The sequence below is a fragment of the Neolamprologus brichardi genome, chromosome 5 (assembly GCF_056152115.1).
Source record: "Neolamprologus brichardi isolate AB-2024 chromosome 5, ASM5615211v1, whole genome shotgun sequence".
NCBI lineage: Eukaryota > Metazoa > Chordata > Actinopteri > Cichliformes > Cichlidae > Neolamprologus > Neolamprologus brichardi.
The window spans coordinates 2,167,147-2,188,659 of record NC_142108.1 but is presented as its reverse complement, the minus strand read 5'-3'; positions in this window follow the sequence as shown (position 1 = coordinate 2,188,659).

Sequence of the window (21,513 nt, the reverse complement as noted above, 5' to 3'; positions counted from 1 at the left end):
CATTATGTCCCCAAGCCCGCTGCGGACCCACCCAGGAGCAGAATGGCTAGGAAGCCAGTAGCCTACGTCCGGACTTCAACTGTGGATATAGTCAGGCGGTGGAAGGAATACTTCAAGGACCTCCTTAACCCCATTGACGCGTCTTTTGTAGAGGAAGCAGAGGCTGTTTCTCAGTACTAAAAAAAACTGAAATAAACCAAACAAAAACATTATCTATATCTCTTAGAAAGGATCTAAGCATCTCATGTTTAACTTCCACGGAGTGGCGAACTCGTGGGGTGTTTGAAAACAATGTGCTGGGAGTCATGCGTTCTCACCGGCTCTAGTGAGCCTCGACCTCCTGGTCAACTATCAAGCTGGTGGTGTAACAGATATCTCTGAAAATGTGGGAGCACTTTTGCAAGTAGGTGATTTCTTGGTAAATCAAGCAGATATTTGAAGTTTACACATCTACATTCTCATCTGAATGTTTTCCTATTTATTTTTGTGAGACAGGAAGAGTAATATTTCAAACTTTACTTGCAGTTTTAGCTGCTCTCTTTTGCTATTGCCTTATTTTAATATTGGATGAAATGCATTCTAGCATATTTGGTTGCACCAAGTCCACACAAGTCACCACCAATGCATGCTCAATAGAATGGGCAGAGCAAGAACACATCCGGGCATTTAGTGCGTACTTGACTTGATGTGTACTTTGAATTGGAACAGTACTTGGGCTGTGACTGATGATGTCCACGACAACACAAGTACACACAAGTATGCGTGTTGAAAAACAACCAGAGTCAAGGTATGAGGGAGACGACTTGCCCATCACTGGGGGCAAGATCACTGAGCTAGTTAAACAACTGCTTGGTGGCCGAGTCCCAGAGGTGGATGAGGTTCACCCTGAGTTCCAAAAGGCTCTAGATGTTGTAAGGCTGTCCTCATTGAAGTGCCTCTGAAACATTGCGTGGTGATCCAGGGCAGTGCATCTGAATTGTCAGACTGAGGTGGTGGTTACCATGTTTAAGAAGATGGACTGGAGGGTGTACGGGTCAGTCTAGGCCCCTACCATCACCTACGGTTAAATCAGTGGGTAGTGTCCGAAAGAACAAGATTGCAGATACTAGCAGCAGAAATGTGCTTTCTCCGAAGAGTGGCTGGTCTCTCCCTTAGGGATAGGGTGAGGGGTTTATTCATATAAAAGGGGCTGAGAGTAGAGCCACTACTCCTATATGTCAAAGGAGCCAATTGAGTTGGTTCGGGCATCTGATTTGGATGCCTCCTGGGAGAGGTGTTCGGAGCATGTCCCACCACAAGGAGGCCCTGGGGCAGACCCAGCACACACTGAGGGGATTACATAGTCTTGGCATTCTGCCATAAAAGCCGAAGGATGTGGCTGGAGAGGGGGAGGTCTGGGAACGCTCTGCATAGGCTGCTGCTCATGCGACCCGGGTTCAGGTGAGTGGAAGAAAATGGATGGATGGATGGATGGATGGATGGATGGAAAATGGATGGATGGATGGAAAGTCATTTGTCTGACCATCTTCAGCAGCTCTTTCATAGAGTTTATAGTTCTCTCCTTCCTGATGTGTCTTCTGTCTTTTTCCATCTTTCCAGTGGGATAGTTGCCTCTCTCTCTTTGATGCAGTCTCTCACCTTGGTGAATTATGAATTCTACCCTTTTCACTGAGTTAACATCACAGTTACAGATATATCTGACTGCTCAGGTGGAGGCTGGGTTTCAACCAGGTGAGAGGTGTTTTATAGCAAGCTATTCCATCATGCAAACCTAAAATCTGTATTAAAGCTGACCTGTACAATGTGCAGAAAAACACACAATTATGTGCAATCAGATCGCAACGTATGTGCATGTGGGATTTATACAGTAACTGTGTCACATGTTTAAATGCACACAACATGACTGTTTTTCTGTTTCCATGTAACTCTATTTTTTGCCTGAGAATTATATATTGGAATATTAAGACACTTCCGATCGTTCTAATTCCCATTAATGGTAGCAATTGACAGACATTTCATTGTTGTTTTATAAAGATATGAGAAAAGAATAAAAACAAACTACATGAAAGTGATTTGTGGGATTGCAGAGCTGTGTGACTGCTCTTGTGTTCATTATGGATGGATTTTTACAATATAACTACAATTCACTGCATATCTATCTGCTCACTTAAAAAAATATCTTGATTGCCTGAATGTGTTTTGTATTGTGGCTCCCCTGCAGGTTCTCAAAGGGAATCTAAATACATATTTAATGAGGTCATCTGCAATAATAACTGTGTCCATGGGCCAGATTTACTAATGCTCTCCACAACGGCAAAGCCATCTTTTGGCATGAAAAAGCTGTTGCTGGAATGGAATGATGAGGAGCAGCATCGGTTTTGAGACTGAAAGGCGTGAACACAGCATGTATTTTGTTGACTGGCAATGTTATCAGAAAACTGTGTAGATGTGATGGATGGCTCAAAGCTCAGAGTACAGTGGTAAAACTTTGGCTCAGTCCTATAACTCATCTTTATAACAGAGAGTCCCTTTCTGTGCTTCATTAATATGACTAGTATTTTATTGAAAGCCAGCATAAGAGTTTTTAGTCACATTTCTGCACAAAGAACAGTGCATAATTTAAATGTCTTTTCTCAGCAGTGCACACACAGCGATTTTCATGTAGTTTCTGTTTTTTTAACTTCTCTCTATCAGTTATACTGAAACGTCCATCAAAATGCAGCTGTTAATGTGACTGTGTTAGTGTGTCACACTTTATATTAAGTACTTGCAGCCCCACGCAGCTTGCAGAAAAACAAGAGTGATGAACATTTGCAAACACAATAACAGCATTTTTATGAACACATCCATCCTTATCTTTATCATTAGGGGCCTGAACCCTATACCAACTGTCACAGGGCGAGAGGTGGGGTGCACGCTGGACAGGTTGCCAGTCTGTCACAGGGACATCTGTGTCCGGGGATGGGCACAAAGAACCACCAAATGCACTCCTAGTGGCTGCTTTTGGGGGCCTGGAGCCTGGGACTCGCTCGAGCCCCTTCGGGGATGTGGTGCCCTCGGCTTCTCAGCATGGGGCTCGGTCACTCCGGCACAGCTGGCTGCCGGCGGAGCTGTGTTCTGAGGGCCTCTGGATGTCTGGAGCCTGGATCTCCTCCATACCTGCTTCATGCTCTGGAGGACGGGCCTATGGCTCCCCACACCCTCTAGCACACATGTGTCAAAGTCAAGGCCCGCGGGCCACATCCGGCCCGGCGTACATTTATATCCGGCCCGCAAAATCATTTTATATAGATTTATTAGTATTGTTATGCATGGCCTGGCGATATACAGATCCCGTAATCCTGGGAACATTCCCGTGTCAATCAAGTCAAACTTCTGTTAGCTAGCTCCTCACAATGGTGAAGAGAAAAGTTGATTCTGAAAATAGAGCCTTTCAGCACCGGCGGCGGGAAACTGAATATATGTTTACAGACATTGATGGTAAACCCGTTTCTTATTTGTGGAGCTAATGTGGTTGTAATTAAGGGATTTAATTTAAGACGGCACTACGAGTCAAAACATAAGCTGAAAAACCGAAATGCAGAGCAGAAACTACAGATGGTAGAAGAGCTAAAGAAGAATATGACATTTCAGCAGACGTTTTTCACCAGAGCAAAATCACAAAGTGAAGCTGTTGTGGAAGCAAGTTTTATTGTAGCAGAGGAGATAGCTAAATCAGTCCGGCCATTTAGCGAGGGAGAGTTTCTGAAGAGCTGCATGATGAAGCTGTGCGACGTCTTGTGCCCAGACAAAACGCAGATTTTGTCAAATGTGAGCCTGAGGAGAAATACGATTGCATTGGTGAGATGGCCACTGATTTAAGAACACAGTTGTGTGAAAGAAGCAAAAACTTTATTGCATACTCTCTTGCTGTGGATGAAAGTACAGACATGATGGACATTGCACAGCTGACCATCTTCATCCGTGGAGTGTAAATATTGGAAATTAAATCGATGCACGGGACAACGACAAGAAAAGACATTTTTGAAAACGTATTTCAAAATGTAACCGACATGAAACTGCCCTGGGACAACAGATGGAGCGCTGGTGTTGTGCAGGATGTAGGATCTAGTAAAGATGCAGGAGAACTGTACAGTGAGTTAACAGCAAGCCCAATGAAGGGAAGCCAAAACAGGAGAAATATGCTCTCTCTTTCTAGTCCCTGTCAGGACTCTTGCTGCAGCATTTTGGATTAGCTGAAGGCTTTTCAGGGAGTTTTTAGGACATCCTGATAATAATGAATTACAGTCGTCCAGCCTGGAAGTAATAAATGCATGAACTAGTTTTTCAGCATCACTCTGAGACAGGATATTTCTAATTTTAGAGATGTTGCACAAATGGAAGAACGCAGTCTTACATATTTGTTTAATATGTGCGTTGAAGGACATATCCTGGTCAAAAATGACTCCAAGGTTCCTCACAGTGTTACTGGAGGCCAAGGTAATGCCATCCAGAGTAAGAATCTGGTTAGATACCATATTTCTAAGCTTTTCAACGCCGAGTACAATAACCTCAGTTTTATCTGAATTAAGAAGCAGAAAGTTAGCGGCCATCCAAGACTTTATGTCTTTAAGACATTCCTGCAGTTTAACTAATTGGTGTGTGTTATCTGGCTTCATAGATAGATAGAGTTGGGTGTCATCTGCATAGCAGTGAAAATGTATGCTATGTCTTCTAATGATGCTGCCTAAGGGAAGCATGTATAATGTAAACAGAATTGGTCCTAGCACTGAACCCTGTGGAACTCCATAATTAACCTCAGTGTGTGAAGAGGACTCTCCATTTACATGCACAAATTGTAGTCTATTAGATAGATATGATACAAACCACTGCAGTGCAGTACCTGTAATACCTACAGCATGTTCTAATCGCTCTAATAGGATATTATGGTCAACAGTATCGAATGCTGCACTAAGGTCTAGCAGGACAAGCACAGAGATGAGTCCACTGTCAGAGGCCATAAGAAGATCATTTGTAACCTTCACTAAAGCTGTTTCTGTGCTGTGATGAACTCTGAAACCTGACTGAAACTCTTCAAATAAACCATTCCTCTGCAGATGATCTGTTAGCTGTTTGACAACTACTCTTTCAAGGATTTTTGATATGAAAGGAAGGTTGGAGATTGGCCTATAATTAGCTAAGACTGCTGGGTCTAGAGATGCTTTTTGAGTAAAGGTTTAACTGCAGCCACCTTGAAGGCCTGTGGTACATAGCCGATTATTAGAGATGAGTTGATCATATTTAAGATTGAAGCATTAATTAATGGCAGGATTTCACCCTCATAGAAAACCGTACTGATTGTTCTTTAACCTCTCCTCATTGATCTTAACGGCCATGCTGTTTTCAGAGAGAAACACGTATAAAAGCTGTGATTATACTATATTATTGTTGTTAGGACATGCCTCACACTCCATCATCAGCTGCTTCCATTTCTCATTGCTCATCTGCGCAGCTTTTTGAAATTAACTGACTGCATCTTTGTACATGAATTAGTGCACTGTCGATCATGCAAAGGACTTTGCACTCCTATGGAAGCCTTGTTTCAAATGCATCATCACACTAATTTCACTACAGCTTTTTGTCACAAACGTGATACTGTTTTATACACCCTGACATCAAAAGAGGATTTCATGCTGGCACAGACCATTACTATGATAATAGCTTTGACCATTCATTTTAACTTTTTGTATGAAATACTCCTAAAGTTACATCTGACTTTCAACCAGGACGACCTGGACGTTTCGAAAGTGTTTGTGCTTTTGCATTTTTTAGAAAATTAAGTGACAAATGAGAATGGGATGCTGACTGTCCGACATCTCTGTGCTTCAGTTTTGGTGATTTACATTCCAGTATTTTATTAGTGTGTTACTTAGGACAAACAAGCAATTGTGTGTATTAGACCCATTGAGTTTATGAAAGCTGTTTGCTAACAAAGTTTTCTTCTCCATCTTGTCCAAATATGGTCAATTATGGTACCAAAAAGACAACGTGGCTTCAATGCTAAAATGTCTAAAACCAAATAATGTTATTAACTTTAATTAACTTTTCTCTCTTAGCAAGCGAGCACATTAGCAAACCACTTAAGTTAATTCAAGCTCCAAATATTGATGTCCATGTTAATGGGCTTTCACAGACGGCGCAGAGTGAATAGTGGACCCAAATGCAGGACGCGGAGGGAGACAAAACTGAGTTTAAACAAAAAGCAAGCCCTTAATATGGCTGATCACAAAAAACAGGTAAAGTGAACAGGGACGAAAACTAAACTAAGACCTAAACTGGGAAACACTAAACTATGACACTATGACAAAGACATGAACATGATTCAGGGCAGGTACATGCGAGAAACTATGCAGGAAGAACATGAGCCTGAAACATGAGCAAGACCTGCGCTGAATCATGAAAATATATGAGTTTGACATTATATGGTGGATGGGACACAGACAACCTGACAAAACCTCAATGAAAACACGTAGGCTGTGTCCCAATTCAGGGTCTGCACGCTTGAAGTACGCATTTTAAGTGCGATTACGTCACCGCCACGCGACGACGGCTGTCCCAATTCGAAGTGTACTTCAAATGCATACTCCAAATGCGCCGTCGATTTCCCCAAATATCAAGCGTGGTCCGGTGCACGCTTCGTGGTCCCATATATCCCACAATTCATAGCGCGGCGGTGGGTGTGGCAGAAGGTAGCGGCCGAAGAGTGAACTGTCAAAAGTAAGTACTGAATATGACGTCACTTATTTATGTGCGAATGTTTAATAACGAAGAACATTAAAACATTGCTGTTGGCAACATGTGGCAAAGTTATGTGACATTAGTGATGCTTGTACTTTCAGCCACTACATATATATATATATATATATATATATATATATATATATATATATATCATAATAATCTGACAATAATATAATACATACATATATATATATATATATATATATATATATATATATATATATATATATATATATATATATATATATATATATATATATCATAATAATCTGACAATAATATAATATTGGCCATATTATGTTTACATTACCACAGTGAGATGACTTTAGTCTCATGAACAACAAGAGCTAATTTTTATTTACTAACTAGTCTTGAAATAACTGTTCAGTACAGAAATGAAGCCCAACAATCATGTTTTACAGTCCTGTGGTCTCAGCCTCAGATACTCAACTAATCAAAGTGATGTCATGACAGAAATGAATGACCAACAAAACATTTTTTCTCCTTCATTTTTGTCACACAATCTCGCGTTTCTCGCAGTTAGTATCATGGTTGCTAGGCAACCCGAACAGCGCAACGAAGGCTAGACCGTCCCATTTCACAAGCCTCTCACTTCCGCACTTCTCGTACTTATAGTACGCGCCGTACGTAGTACACGTAGTGCAGACCCTGAATTGGGACACAGCCATAGACTAAATACACACAGGTGATCAGGGGATGTGGAAACACATGGGTAAACAGCTGACACAAATTAACATAACAACGTCACAGGGGAAGAGTAAATCTACAAATACTGAACAAAGAAATGCAAGACTTTCAAAATAAAACAGGAAATGTGGAGAGACGAAGACATGACAACACGACCTTGACCACATGAAACACGCAAACAGGAAACACATGACATACTGACACAGAGGAAAACAACAGACTCACACAAGGGGACATAGATGGAAAACTAAACTAGATTAAAATCAACTAAATCCTAACTGATAATGGCAACACAAGAACTAAGCATATATTCAATATAATATAAGAAATCAAAAAATACAAAATGAACTCAGAATTCTGGGTCACAGACCCAGCCCCTGACATGGGCATTGTAAAAAGTCTTTGAATGTTACCTACATTCTTGCAGAAGTTCAATATGTAGTCCAGAACATAGCAGGAGTGATAGAGAAAGAAAAAGACAGTCCCAGGAAAATAAAACTGTACCCAACCTTAATGTTAGGTCTCTGCATACTCCTCTCTTTTTTTGTCATGACTGTGGCAATATCGTTTGAGCTGGGGGAGTTTTCATTCATGTGAACAGGGCACGATCAGAGGGCTTGTCATTCACCTTGGATGGAGCCGGTGTTTAGGGCTACCAATAGCCATAATCATACCAATCCACACAAACCCCCCTCTGCCTGGGCTCTCTGCTGCCAAGGGCACAGATTACCACAAAAAAAAAAAAACAATTTGGAGGGGCCGGGGCGTGCTGCGACCATTGGTGTCAGAACGGATATGAAAGGCAGGTTCTTTGTTCTCTCTGATATTTATCTGGCAGAGGCCGAGCAGGAGAAGAGATGTGGCCACAAAGACAGGTCTCCCAGGTCGACTGTGTGGTATTAAACTGATCTATGCATGCATCCAGGGGAGATAACACCACACACTGCAAATCTGCTCAAAAGAGAAAAAGTGGTGCCCAGATATACATTGAGTGGAAGGTCTGCCAAAGACAGCACTTCTTAATAAGGGATGTATTCAAGGACTCTTCTAAATAAATAGATAAATGTTTCTTATATACCTTTAAAAAGTGACATCAGTACAATAATTAAATAAACACGTTACTGCATTTACATTTCATTAGTGTAATTCATGAACTAATAATACTGTCTCAAGGCAAATCTTTGCCATTTAGTGTTCATCTGAAGCCTTGCACATTAATTAAACTTAAAAAAAAAAAAGTTTTCAAAGACTTGTATGGCTGTACAAAAGTTTGCACTACACCAGGCTGTTTGTGAAGCAGATTACCCTTGACTGGCTGCCTGTAAGTCTGGACAGACTGCAGTCCCAGCCTCACTGGCACCAACGCAGAGAGGGAGCATGTCAGCAGCAAGGTGAAAAAGTAGCACTTACATAAAAGAGAGCAAGCCAGAGCGAGCCTCTCCATGCTTCTCCCATTCTCTGCCTCCTCTGGGTTAAACCTACGAGATCAATCCACAGCTGTGAAGTAGGTAGGGCACCTTGAAAATGCTGCTATTTATTTGTTTGAAATGTTCCTTTCCTTTCTAGTCCTCTTAAGGCCACTGGGGATTCCGCCATTGATTTCCACTTCAATAACTTGACCCCTGACCTCCAGAAGGGACGTGACGTCCCTCAGCTGACTACTCACAGCCAGGTGTAGTGAGGGAAATCTCCAATCTTCTGTTGTACAGTCTCATTCATTTACAGAATTTAAAGAGCTTTTTCACTTAGGTTAATTACAATCTCTATTTGAGTCCACAGTAAGAGTGTAGCGGGCTGGCGGAGACTCACAGCTGTTTCATGTTTTTCCAAACGCTCAAAAGGCCAGTGACCTCTATTTCAGCTGTGAACCCTGGATAAGGGGAAAAGAAAATTGAAACATTTACATGCATCTTGTAGACTGAGATAATCTTAGCCACATATCTCTTCTGACATGCATCTGTTTCAGTCTGCAGTCTCATCTTGCTACGTGTAAATGCTGTTTGAGGAGTCTTTTGCTGTTTACAGATGGACTCCCTGTCTGTAATGAAGTCCGCACCACCTGGAGGGAGGCTGTCAGCCACAGGGATCACCCAGCTCTGCAATCTTTGAAAATTTTGTTAGCGCACACGGAAGTCAAGATCAGTGCAGAATACAGAGGTTGGGCTGTATAACGCATCAATCAATATTGTCTTAATTATGCAGAGCTCACATAGCTCTGCTATTGTGGGATCACGCTCAGAAAAAAGAACATCAATTTGCACAAGTTATTGTTGTTTCTTCAGGGAGTTGAGACAGCGGAGTTTAATAATGGCACAGCAAAGGCATCGTACATGTATTGTTTGTATCAATGTTTCACTCTCAAAAGACAAGAAAGGTAGAGGAGCAACAAATCAACAACACTGATGCCTCTGTGGGGTGAAGAAATCGAACCAACTTAATGAAATTAAGTTTGTTTCATAATTTATTGAAAAAGCACGTTGACAATAAAGGCAAGTAATACTTAACAATATGCTGAAATGGTTTTAATTTTTGTTTAATTTCTTTATAAATTATCTTACGATTTCATTTGATAAATTAAGAAAGAAATTTTTCAACATCTACAGTTTAGATGATGGCAGTTATGGTGATGTGTGCTCATGTTACAAAGTGCAAACCATTTGTTTATGCAAACGGTTGAAGCAGGAAATGCACTTTGACCTGAGCTACGGCGAAAAGAGCCACTGGTGTGCAAATGTGAACACAGCAAAACAAATTAAATTCAGAATGCATGCATTAGAATCCATTGTTTTGTTTTTGATAAATTAATTGTATCTTGAAGAATAGAGGCTCCTGTTTTTAAAATGTTTTACTCTATAGTACACAGCATTTACCAAGCTTTTTGCTTAAACGATGATGGCTATGTATCCTGTTTGTTATCGTAGCCAAATACGCAGTGTTGGGGAGTAAAGGAATACATGTACCGCCGTTACGTATTTAAAATACAAAATATGAGTAACTGTATTCTGTTACAGTTACCGTTTAAAAAGGTGGTATTTAGAATACAGTTACTTTGTTGAAATAAATGGATTACACGGCGGTACTTCCCTGTTTCATATTGTGGCGGGTCAGGACTGTTTGGGTTTTGTTTGACAGCTACGTTCTGTTGTTCCAGGCGGCAGCGTTACGGTTGCCATGGTTACAGGGTGACGCTCTCTCTCTGCGTGTTTCCTGGGTGAGAGAGGTCTTTTTGTTGTTGTTGTGCTAAGCTAATAGGCAGAATGCTACAGGTATAGCTCTAAAGAATGTAGCATCATAGGCAGTGTAGTCCGTGCTGCAGGGAGAATGGACTGCCATACACGTTATGTGTCTGTGAGCGAGGGAGGGAGAAAAAGTACGAGCTGTCATCGAGCAAAAACGGGAGCTGGAAGCATGTAAATATAATAATAACCACTGCAGCCAAGAAGAGTGCCTGACGAGCCCAGTTGTAAGTAAGCTATTAAGACTTGACAGTACACCGTGTTCGTGTTTTCCTCCAAAAACAATAAGTTCCGTTGGAGCAGCCTTTCAACGCCTCTCTCTGTCTCTCGCTGGCAGAGTTGACCCAGACAACAAAGTAAAGCTAGTTTTCGGCTACGAGCCGACACAGAACCCGCCGTATTAGCCAGAGGTCCCTTTACTACGGTTCGGAGCCGCGGACCTTCAGTAACAGTAATAAATCACAGCAATAGTACATTCATGTAGTTGTAAACAGCATGATAATATATTAAGTAATCCAAAGTATTCAGAATACGTTACTCTCATTGAGTAACGTAACGGAATACGTTACAGAATACATTTTGGGGCATGTATTCTGTAATCTGTAATGGAATACATTTTAAAAGTAACCTTCCCAACACTGCAAATACGTTACCCAAGTTATGCATACCTAAATGTGTATACTGTAGCTGATACTGCATAATATGTATAATTTTACAATCTTGGAATAGAACAGGATGGTAATAACTGAAGGAGCTGTAGTAGTTTAAATTATTCTCTTCAGTGAAGAGTGTGAGTAGAAAGAAACAGAAAATTCAGGGATAAATTGAACGTTATTCTAAACCTAATACTTTTATACTTAGTCTTCCAAATCCAGTACAGTGACATTTTTTACTGATCATTAAAAAAAGTCTGCAAAAGGGAAAAAAGTGTGCTTCCATTTGTTAAGCTAATGATGAATTCTCTACATTTAATTCCACTACTTGCAGACTCTGTCTTTCATGTCCTCAGAGTTTGTGGAATAATTCGTGATTTTTTTTTATCTGCTAAATAAAAGTGCACATAAAGACAATAACTGACTGCCAGAAATATTAGTTTCAGATTCACATTTACAAACATACCAATGGGATATAAGAATATCCAGATGCGCCAGAAAAGCGTCAGGAGGCTCGAACACAAGCTGTGTGTTGAGGTGAGTCCAACTATATCCAGCTGTTATCTCTTAAGGAATAGCTCAGGCTGTGGTTGGGAAGGATCCCAACCCTTCACCATGCAACACACATTACAGTGCCCCCTGCAGGTATTCAGACTGGGCCCCATGGGATGTCTAGTGATCTTCCTCAAGTTCCCTCGCCAGGCTTGTTGGGACCTATCCCAGGCAGGGTGAACTGGCCCCTTGTTCTCTTTTCTGTAGGGGTTGTCTGAGTTGTTCTGCATCTGACCACTCACCCAGGACCAATTTTGCCTTGGGAGACCTTACACGGGCAAAAAGCCCTGACATTGATCACTGGCACACAAAACCCTTTAATAAAGTAAGGTGGCTATCCTTGTATCCTCTCAGTTTGCAGCCTGTACATTGGAATTTTTATCAGTGGACAAGAGGATTGCTTTATGTGTTTGGGGTGCGTATTGTTGTTACTGGGTGCATTCAGTTCTTTATTACTGTATTTCTGATGTAAAATTCCAATCCAGCTAAAATATTTTGGTTAATTATGATTCTGATGGGTGACGCTCAGGCACTGGATGGAACAGCTTTGGGTGTGCTTTAGTGCAAGGACAGCCTGCAGAGTGTAGCTACGCTAAACCGAAGCGCTTGTGTTTTTGTATTTGCAGGTGAGCACAAGTAGTGTGAGGATGTATAGGCAGAGCGATGTAGATGTATAAGAAATGTATTAGAGTAAGGTACTGTCATTAATGTAAACACAATGCTCATGTCAGATTTTGTGGTTTACATAATATACCTGAATTTGTGTGAAACGGGATATTACTTCGCAGATGGTTAATACGGGGATCAAGAGAAGTCTCCAGTTGCTATGTTACTAGTTGGGTGAGCATGCGAGTGTGCAGAATATTGTAATATGAACATTGGCAGGGAAATAATGAGTAAATGAGTACTTTAGCACATGTTCAGTAGTTACGTGAAAAGTTATCCTGTGTGTTTTAGTGCAGGGACAGCCTGCAGTGTGCAGCTACGCTAAACAGAAGTGCTTGTGTTTTTGTATTTGCAGAGCAAATGAACAAGTAAAGAGAAACGATTCTAAACTCATGCACGCCTGGAAGTGTCGTCTGTCCAAGTGTGCAACAACAAGCTGTCTGAAAATGGAATGTTTAGACAACTTAACTGTATGAAATACAATACATGCACCTAGACTACCTCTAGCAATAGCCAGTGGTTGGCTTAGTTCACCAACATGTATGTCTTGCATTATCAAATTTTAAGAAAAATAATTTTGTTTTTGTTTATCCAGTGAAAAATAGCACAGAAAACAGAAGTAACACTCCTAAGGTCACTTTCTCTCGCTACTGCTGAAATTTCCCCATCATGCAGCCAATAGAGACTCACACAATTTGAATGAATGAAGCAAAATTATTAGTTTATTAAAAGAATGCAACACTGTGTTTTTAGTTATAAATTCAGTCGAATAATCTGTCTTAATTGCAATTGTGCAATTGAATGGATTTCCCTTAAAATGTCTCTGCTATTTGTCAAACCTCCTGGAGCTGTCTGGTCCAAGAGGCTTTATTGGAAATACAGTACAATTATTGCAACAGTAAAAGCTTGAAATTTCACACTGACTTAGGCTACGTCTACACTAATCGAGATAATTTTGAAAACGGCGTTTTCTGTCTCTGTGTCCACACTATCTTTTTCAAGGGTTTCTGAACAGTTGTTCATCCAAACTGAAATGATCGAAAATGCTACATTCCTGTATTGCGCATGGGCGAACTTTCCGACGATTCGACCTGCATTATTTCTGTCTAAAATTTTTTTACTTTCCAGCTATTTGAAATATCGCGGCAAAATGTCGAGGAAAAGCACCAAGTTCTTTAAATGGACTAACAATGAGGTGGAGTTGTTGCTGTGAGTAACACAAAAGTACAAAGTTCGAATTAAAGAATTTGAAGAAAAGCTATCTGGAGCAGGTACAAACTGATATTAATCTTTAATAGGGCTGTCAAAATTGAGAGCAAACAAAACAACTGCTGTATAATGCCCTCTGCTATCTTAGTTTAATTGGTCACATGACTGCATCATATGACTAAAACACGTCATCATTTTAAAAAGTCTCTGTTTACGCAGTCTACACTGCACCGCGAAAACAGTGTTTTCCAATGTATCCGCCGTGGAGAGCGTTTCCAAAAAGCTCCAATTGCCTTGACCAAAAACGCCGTCTCAGTCTGGACAGAAGGCCAAAACGGAGAGAAAAAGATGCGTTTTCAAACTAAAACGTATTAGTGTTGGACATGGCCTTAGATCCTGTTTGACTTATCATGAGAAGTATTCAGTCTTGTTTGCAAGCACTGCTGGGAAACAAAAGGCTTTTAGCTTTTTATTCAGATCACATACGTGTGGAGGTGCCCAGGAGAGAAGACAGTGAGCCTGGTTATTCAATCAGATAGTAAATGGATGGAATATTATTTATATAACATGTTTTCTAAAAGGCTCATTCACACCTACATTACTGCATTGGGGACAATTTGGTATTCAGTCTCTTGTCCAAAGATACTTTGACATACAGACTGTAGTCGCCAGGGATTGAACCACCAACCACCCAAACATCTACCACCTGAGTCTAAGGAGCTTGGAAAGAAAAGCGTCTGGACTTCTTTAAGTTTCTTGAAGACGTTTCACCTCTCATCCGAGAAGCTTCTTAAGTTATAGGAGCAACTGGTGGAGTGTCCCAGATTTTAAGAACTATGGGAGTTTCCCCCCCAAGAGGGTCATGGACCACCTATTGATCCTCTAACTAATCACACAAGCCAAGGTGTGAAAACGGGGTCACAATTAGCCATGGTTTCAGGTGAACACACTGTGAAATCTAGCCCCACCCTATCATGTGACTTATTGAGGTCAAATGGCTCAAGATGTGAGTGGGCGTTAAGGCGTCTGGGAAGGATCTCAAAACTGGATTATAGGTGTCATAAGCCACCACCTCTGTTCAAAGATGGTTGTTCACAGTAGATATAGGCTCATTGGGCCCAACACTCTAAAGGCACGCCATAGAAAATGTTCACATTTTGGACAGAGATGGTGTTAAAGAGGATTGAAAGAAGTCATCTATGTCCACTGGAACTTTCCAAAGCAGTAATTTAATGACTGCTGACATGCTTGTCACGCATCTCTAAATTGTGGTGTACACTGCTGTAGTGGAGTGGGAATACATATACTTCATCGTATGTGTTCTGTGTGTGGAGAACTGACGCCTGCATAGCCAGCTTTGCTGTCTAACACTCCTGGCACCAAATACAGTGTTCAGTAGAACAATGGATGATTTGACCAGTGTCCAGAAGGTCAGCAGAGACAATGTCATGCTATCGACAACAGTTTCACATCTGGAAAAGCTTGGCTGTTACAGCACACCCCACCTCCCTTCATTTCTTATTGTGGGCATACAAAGCAGTGGACCAAAATAGGGTGTAATTGTGAGTGAGAGGGATGGGCGGGTTATTTCAGCAGAGTCATACAGTAGACACCTGCTTTTTCTCTCCAAAATACACTGGCTCTGTCCCATCTGGCTTCAGGCTTTGAGTGGTTTACTGAACAAATACAGAGAGAAATAAAATCCTACCTTTCTGCGCCTCATCCCCAACCCCCACCACCCCCCACCCATATTCCCAAATCACCCCAGCTGTCCATCTCGTAGCAGAACGTTCTACCTCGTCTAGATCTAGCCTGACCTAGATCCAGTCTGGAAGGTGCGGCTATATTTCATTTCTCATCACCTTCTGTTGTCAGTTAATAACCTGCAACCTGGGAGGAAGCATTGCGCCGTGGCAGATAGATAGTGCCAACTCACTGTCATGTACATTCAATACAGAGCTGGGGATAATTTTTTTTTCTGATTGAGCCTTTTAAGTGTTTCGCCAGGCAGGAAAACTGTCCAGGGAGACTTAATTTTCCCAACGAGATCTGTGTCCATGAAACGTTTACCTGGACGCAAAATCATTTTTACATCACCGAGGAGGCAGAGGAGGGAGGGGTGGTAAATGACACGTGTGTGTCTCGGGGCTGATACAACGGATAGAGTATGATGAAGGGGTGATGAGTAGGTGTTCACGATGATGGCACGAGATGAATCGCAGAGAGAAAAGTGACATCCGTAACCTCAATAATCATGTCAGTGGCACAGCAGGGGAGCAGAATTCAGCTGGCTCACTGAATAGACAGCTTAATCGCCCAAACAAAAATCACTTACCCTCCACGCCTGTGCTAAAAGGATTGGGAAAGGAGAAATGAGGTAACCCGCCACTTCATTGTACCGACCACGCCTTCAACCTCCGCTCCATCCACCCGCGGTCTAACCACTTGAATACCATCTGCTTGTTGGCGCACTAGAGAGGGGTCAGAGCTGGGGCATCTGAGCAGCCAATTTTGGCACTTTAAAATCTCTCCAAGTACCAGCACTCTTTCTCAGTCACATCTAACGCGCACACAGGCGAGGTAAGTGAAAACTGCTAATCACCGTAGCAGGGTGCTCACTTTAAAAGCCAGGCGAGGATGCCTGTCAGTCGGAGGGGCAAGCGAGTGGGGGCTGGTCTCAAAGTCGAGAGGAAATGAGTCGATGAGTCTGCCCCTGTGTTTTTCCCCATCAGCCCCTGTTAAGGTTTGAAGGGTCAATCAGCTGTCCTCCAATCTTTTCTGAGCCTCTCCTCTTAAATTCTGTGATGGCTGCTGTTTGAAACATGAACACAGAAAATGTTGAGCACATCAAAGGCTTCGCTCTCTCCCTTTTTCTCTATCTCGCATCATCTGCCTCTCTGATGTGTGCGAGAATGAGTGTGTGCATGCGAATGTGTGCGTGCGTCTGTCTACGCACAGACAACCCGAGAGGAGGACTGTTGCCCCTGGGGTTCAGATCTGATCAAAGCGGAGTCTGTCAGTTTGCAGGTACACAAACAGCCAGTCTGTACACACTCTGCACAGAACAGAGAGGGGGAGAGAGTAGGCGAGAGACACCAGCACAGAGCGGGAGAAAGAGGTTTGGGTAGAGCTGCAAAGATCAGAAAGCATCACGCTGTCTTAAATCGGGGTTATGTGGAGGTCAGAAAGCCTCAGTGAGCACTGCTCCTCACTCGCATCCCTATACAAGAGCAACCAAAGGGGACTGAGTTAAAGTCTGGACTCTGTCAACAGGGACAAACTGTTGCTTGGCTAAAAAAGACGAGACTTTCTCATCTCAGCCTTAATTACCCTGAGGTTTGTAGGTGACGAGGTGTCCAGCCAGTCGCGGTTGTGTGGTTCACTGCTACATGATATTTCATTGAAGTTAATTTAGCTCTGATCCAGTACTGTCAAACAACATATAAATGTCCTGGATGTCTATCAGAGGAAAAATGGAGCATTTCATTCACTCGGGCATTCCTAAAACTTGCTAAGAAGGAATACCAAAAATAGGAACTCATCCAATGTTAGTCAGAGTTTAGCAGCTTATAAGAGAGGGGAAATGACACCAAGTTTAAAGTGACAGAAAACATTTACTCTGACAGAGGTCGTGGCCTTCCAGTAAAGTCAGTACAAACCATATAAAACAGTTTATTCCTTGTAGTGTGGAAGATATACAAACGACACAAGCAAAACTTTATTTTTGCCCCCTGTTGAGTAAAAACTGGCTTCCTGTTCTTTTAGCTTGCTTTTGAAATATTGGCTGTTTCAGTCTCTATGTGATCACCAGCCAGCTGCTAACTTTGCTGGATAGGCATTAAACAGACCATTATCAGACCTTTCTCGTTATTGGGAGTCAGGAGACTCAATCAACAGTTGTGGGCTGTGGTACAAAATACATTAAAATAAACTGCGCTTGCACTAAAACACCCCACGTAGCTAAATAAAAGTAAGTTGAGCTCTTTTTCCTCTTTTTTTCTGGTTTCTTATTACAGAAAACCACTTTCCTACTATAGTGATTCAAACTAGAGAATGCTTTAGTGTTAACTGCTATTGTAATTTTATGTGTTAATTTTATCATCAAGACAGAGAAGGCATGGGCATGAATTAAATGGTGAACACATAGGATATCAAGTAAGGTAAATGATGAAGAAGAAAGCATATTTAACAGTTCATGTTCATGATGGGAAAATGCAGGTGAATTGGTGAGGGGAACTGACAAGGTGTTTTGTGTGTCCTCCGGACAGAAGAAAGGAGACCAGGAGACTTGGTGGTGGAATGAAGAAGAACAGGAAAGTATTTAAAGGAAGACATTAACAAAGAAAAATGGTAGGCAATGAGTACTGGGAGATAGTAGGAAAGATAAAGGAATTATCATAAATAATTGGCAATTCTTCTGGAGGAAACCTGGTCTTGTTAGGAGAGACGGCATCCATCCCACTTTGGATGGAGCAGCTCTCATTTCTAGAAATATGGACAAATTTATTAAACCCCCCAAAATATGACTATCCAGAGTTGGGACCAGGAAGCAGAGTTGCAGCCTTACACGCCTCTCTGCAGCTTCTCTCCTCCTACTACCCACCCCAAAAACCCATCTCCATAGAGACTGTGTCAGCTCCCAAACAGACAAAAAACAAACTAAAAACCAGCAATAAACTACTTAAACATAAAAAATCACAAAGAAGGAACAATACAGTATGTCTGTGAAGGTTCTCAGTCATCCAGGTCATCGTAGTCAAAGGAGCTTGCAAAGAAAAGCGTCTGAACTTCTTTAAGTTGCTTGAAGACGTTTCACCAGGTCAAATGGTGGGGAGTGGCACCCCACCATTTGACCTTAGAACTGAAGAAGCTTCTCGGATGCAGGATGATTATGTTAGTTTAAATGAATCAACACCCCCGAGTCATTCTAACTACCAGAAATCTCGAAACACAGGCCGAGGGGTCGGTGTGGCAGCAATTTTTCACACCAGCCTGTCAATCAACCAAAGACCAAGACAGACTTTTAATTCATTTGAAAGCCTGATGCTTAACATTGTCCACCCCAGCTGTAAAACTCAGAAACCAGTCTTACTTGTTATCATCTATCGTCCACCTGGGCCTTACACAGACTTTATATCTGATTTAGTTCTGAGCTCAGATAAAATAATTATTAAGGGTGATTTTAACATTTATGTAGATGCTAAAAATGACAGCCTCAACATGGCATTTAATCTGTTATTAGACTCAATTGGTTTCTCTCAAACTGTAAAAGAACCCACCCACCACTTTAATCACACTCTAGATCTTGTTTTAACATATGGCATAGAAACTGAAACAGTGTTTCCTGAAAACCCTCTCCTGTCTGATCATTTCCTGATAACATTTACATTTACAATAATTGATTACACAGCAGTGGAGAGTAGACTTTATCAAAGTAGATGTCTTTCTGAGTTAACTTCAATAATTACTTCCTCCAAACCATCAACGTGTCTTTTAGACCCCATTCCTACAAAACTGCTCAAAGAAGTCCTGCCATTAATTAATTCTTCGATCTTAAATATGATCAACCTATCTCTAATAATCGGCTATGTACCACAGGCCTTCAAGCTGGCTGTAGTTAAACCTTTACTTAAAAAGCCATCTCTAGACTCAGCAGTCTTAGCTAATTATAGGCCAATCTCCAACCTTCCTTTCATATCAAAAATCCTTGAAAGAGTAGTTGTCAAACAGCTAACAGATCATCTGCAGAGGAATGGTTTATTTGAAGAGTTTCAGTCAGGTTTCAGAGCTCATCACAGCACAGAAACAGCTTTAGTGAAGGTTACAAATGATCTTCTTATGGCCTCTGACAGTGGACTCATCTCTGTGCTTGTTCTGCTAGACCTCAGTGCAGCATTCGATACTGTCGACCATAATAATTAGAGCGATTAGAACATGCTGTAGGTATTACAGGTACTGCGCTGCAGTGGTTTGTATCATATCTATCTAATAGACTCCAACTTGTGCATGTAAATGGAGAGTCCTCTTCACACACTGAGGCTAATTATGGAGTCCCACAGGGTTCAGTGCTAGGACCAATTCTGTTTACATTATACATGCTTCCCTTAGGCAGCATCATTAGAAGACATAGTATAAATTTTCACTGCTATGCTGATGACACCCAGCTCTATCTGTCCATGAAGCCAGATAACACACACACCAATTAGTTAAACTGCAGGAATGTCTTAAAGACATAAAGACCTGGATGACCTCTGATTTTCTGCTTCTTAATTCAGATAAAACTGAAAAGCTGAAAAGCCTTCAGCTAATCCAAAATGCTGCAGCAAGAGTCCTGACAGGGACTAGAAGGAGAGAGCAGATTTCTCCTGTTTTGGCTTCCCTTCATTGACTTCCTGTTAAATCTAGAACTGAATTCAAAATCAGTGAGGAGTGAGGACAGTGGACCACAGTCTTGGAGGATACCTGAGGAATGAAGAAGAAGAGCAGTTGTATTGATTTTCAAGACCAAGGGTGATGTGCAGAGCTGTAATGATCACAGAGGGATAATGAGCTATACCATGAAGGTATTGGAGAGAGTTGTTGAAAGACAGTTGACAATCAATGAGCAGCAATACAGATCCATGCAGACATAAAACACACTACAGCTATGATGTTTGATTTGATCGAGAAGTATAGAGGTCCAAGGGACTTATTCTGTCCCTCTTTGGATCTAGTGATATATAATAGGATGCCAAGACAGGAATTGTGGCACTGAATCAGGAGTGGCAGCATGTGAGGCCAGTGCAGGACATGCCCATCACTGTGATAGTATGTGCTAGGGAAAAGCACTATTGGTAAACTTTAGCATGCTTTTAGAAGGCTGTGTTCTAAATCTCAGTACCAATTTGAAAATATACAAATGTGCACATACATAATGACAAGAAACCTTTTGAATAATGAGTGCTTTGGTTTGTTGTTATTTTCCTTTTTATACAGCATCACAGTGAACTTGGAATCAAATAATCAATATATGACTTTTAGCTTTAATTCAAGGCTTTTAGCAAAGGTTTTGTATTAAGAAGTATTTACTCAGGCTCAAAACTAATTGGATAAAGCATAATTTTGTTTTTAATACTTCTTTGAAATTCCTTTGCAGTCATTGATTGCCTGAAGTCTAGAACCCGTGGACATCACCAAATGCCAGAAGCATTTTTTTAAGAACTCTGCAGACACTTTAGATGTTTTCTGTGAAATTCTAACCTGCCACGCTGTTCTTTACTGTAACCTGTCGTTTACACCTTGTTGTAAACCTTCTGTTTTTGCATTCATGAAGACATCTCTTTAATGTAGACACACATACTGTTGATAGTCTTCTTGATCTGGTTCGATGTACATTTTTCTTAAAAATGAAAAACTTTTTATATTTAAAAATGTAAATTTTTATTGTTTTTTCAGCCTAAAGATGGCCTCGGTCGGCTACATCATCATCTCATATTGAGAATCTAAATGAAAAGATACCAAACATAAATTCAACAGTATGAATAAACTCCAGATAATATAATTTAATTCATTGTGAAATACCGAGGGAACAGGCCTCACCTGGCCACGAAACCTGACATAGTTGTCATTCAGTCGTTCAATTACTTTTTGTAAAAAAAACAATTCATGCAATATTTTTGTTAAACTCCTTCAATTAATGTCAAATGTACTCAGTATCCTATTTATTAATG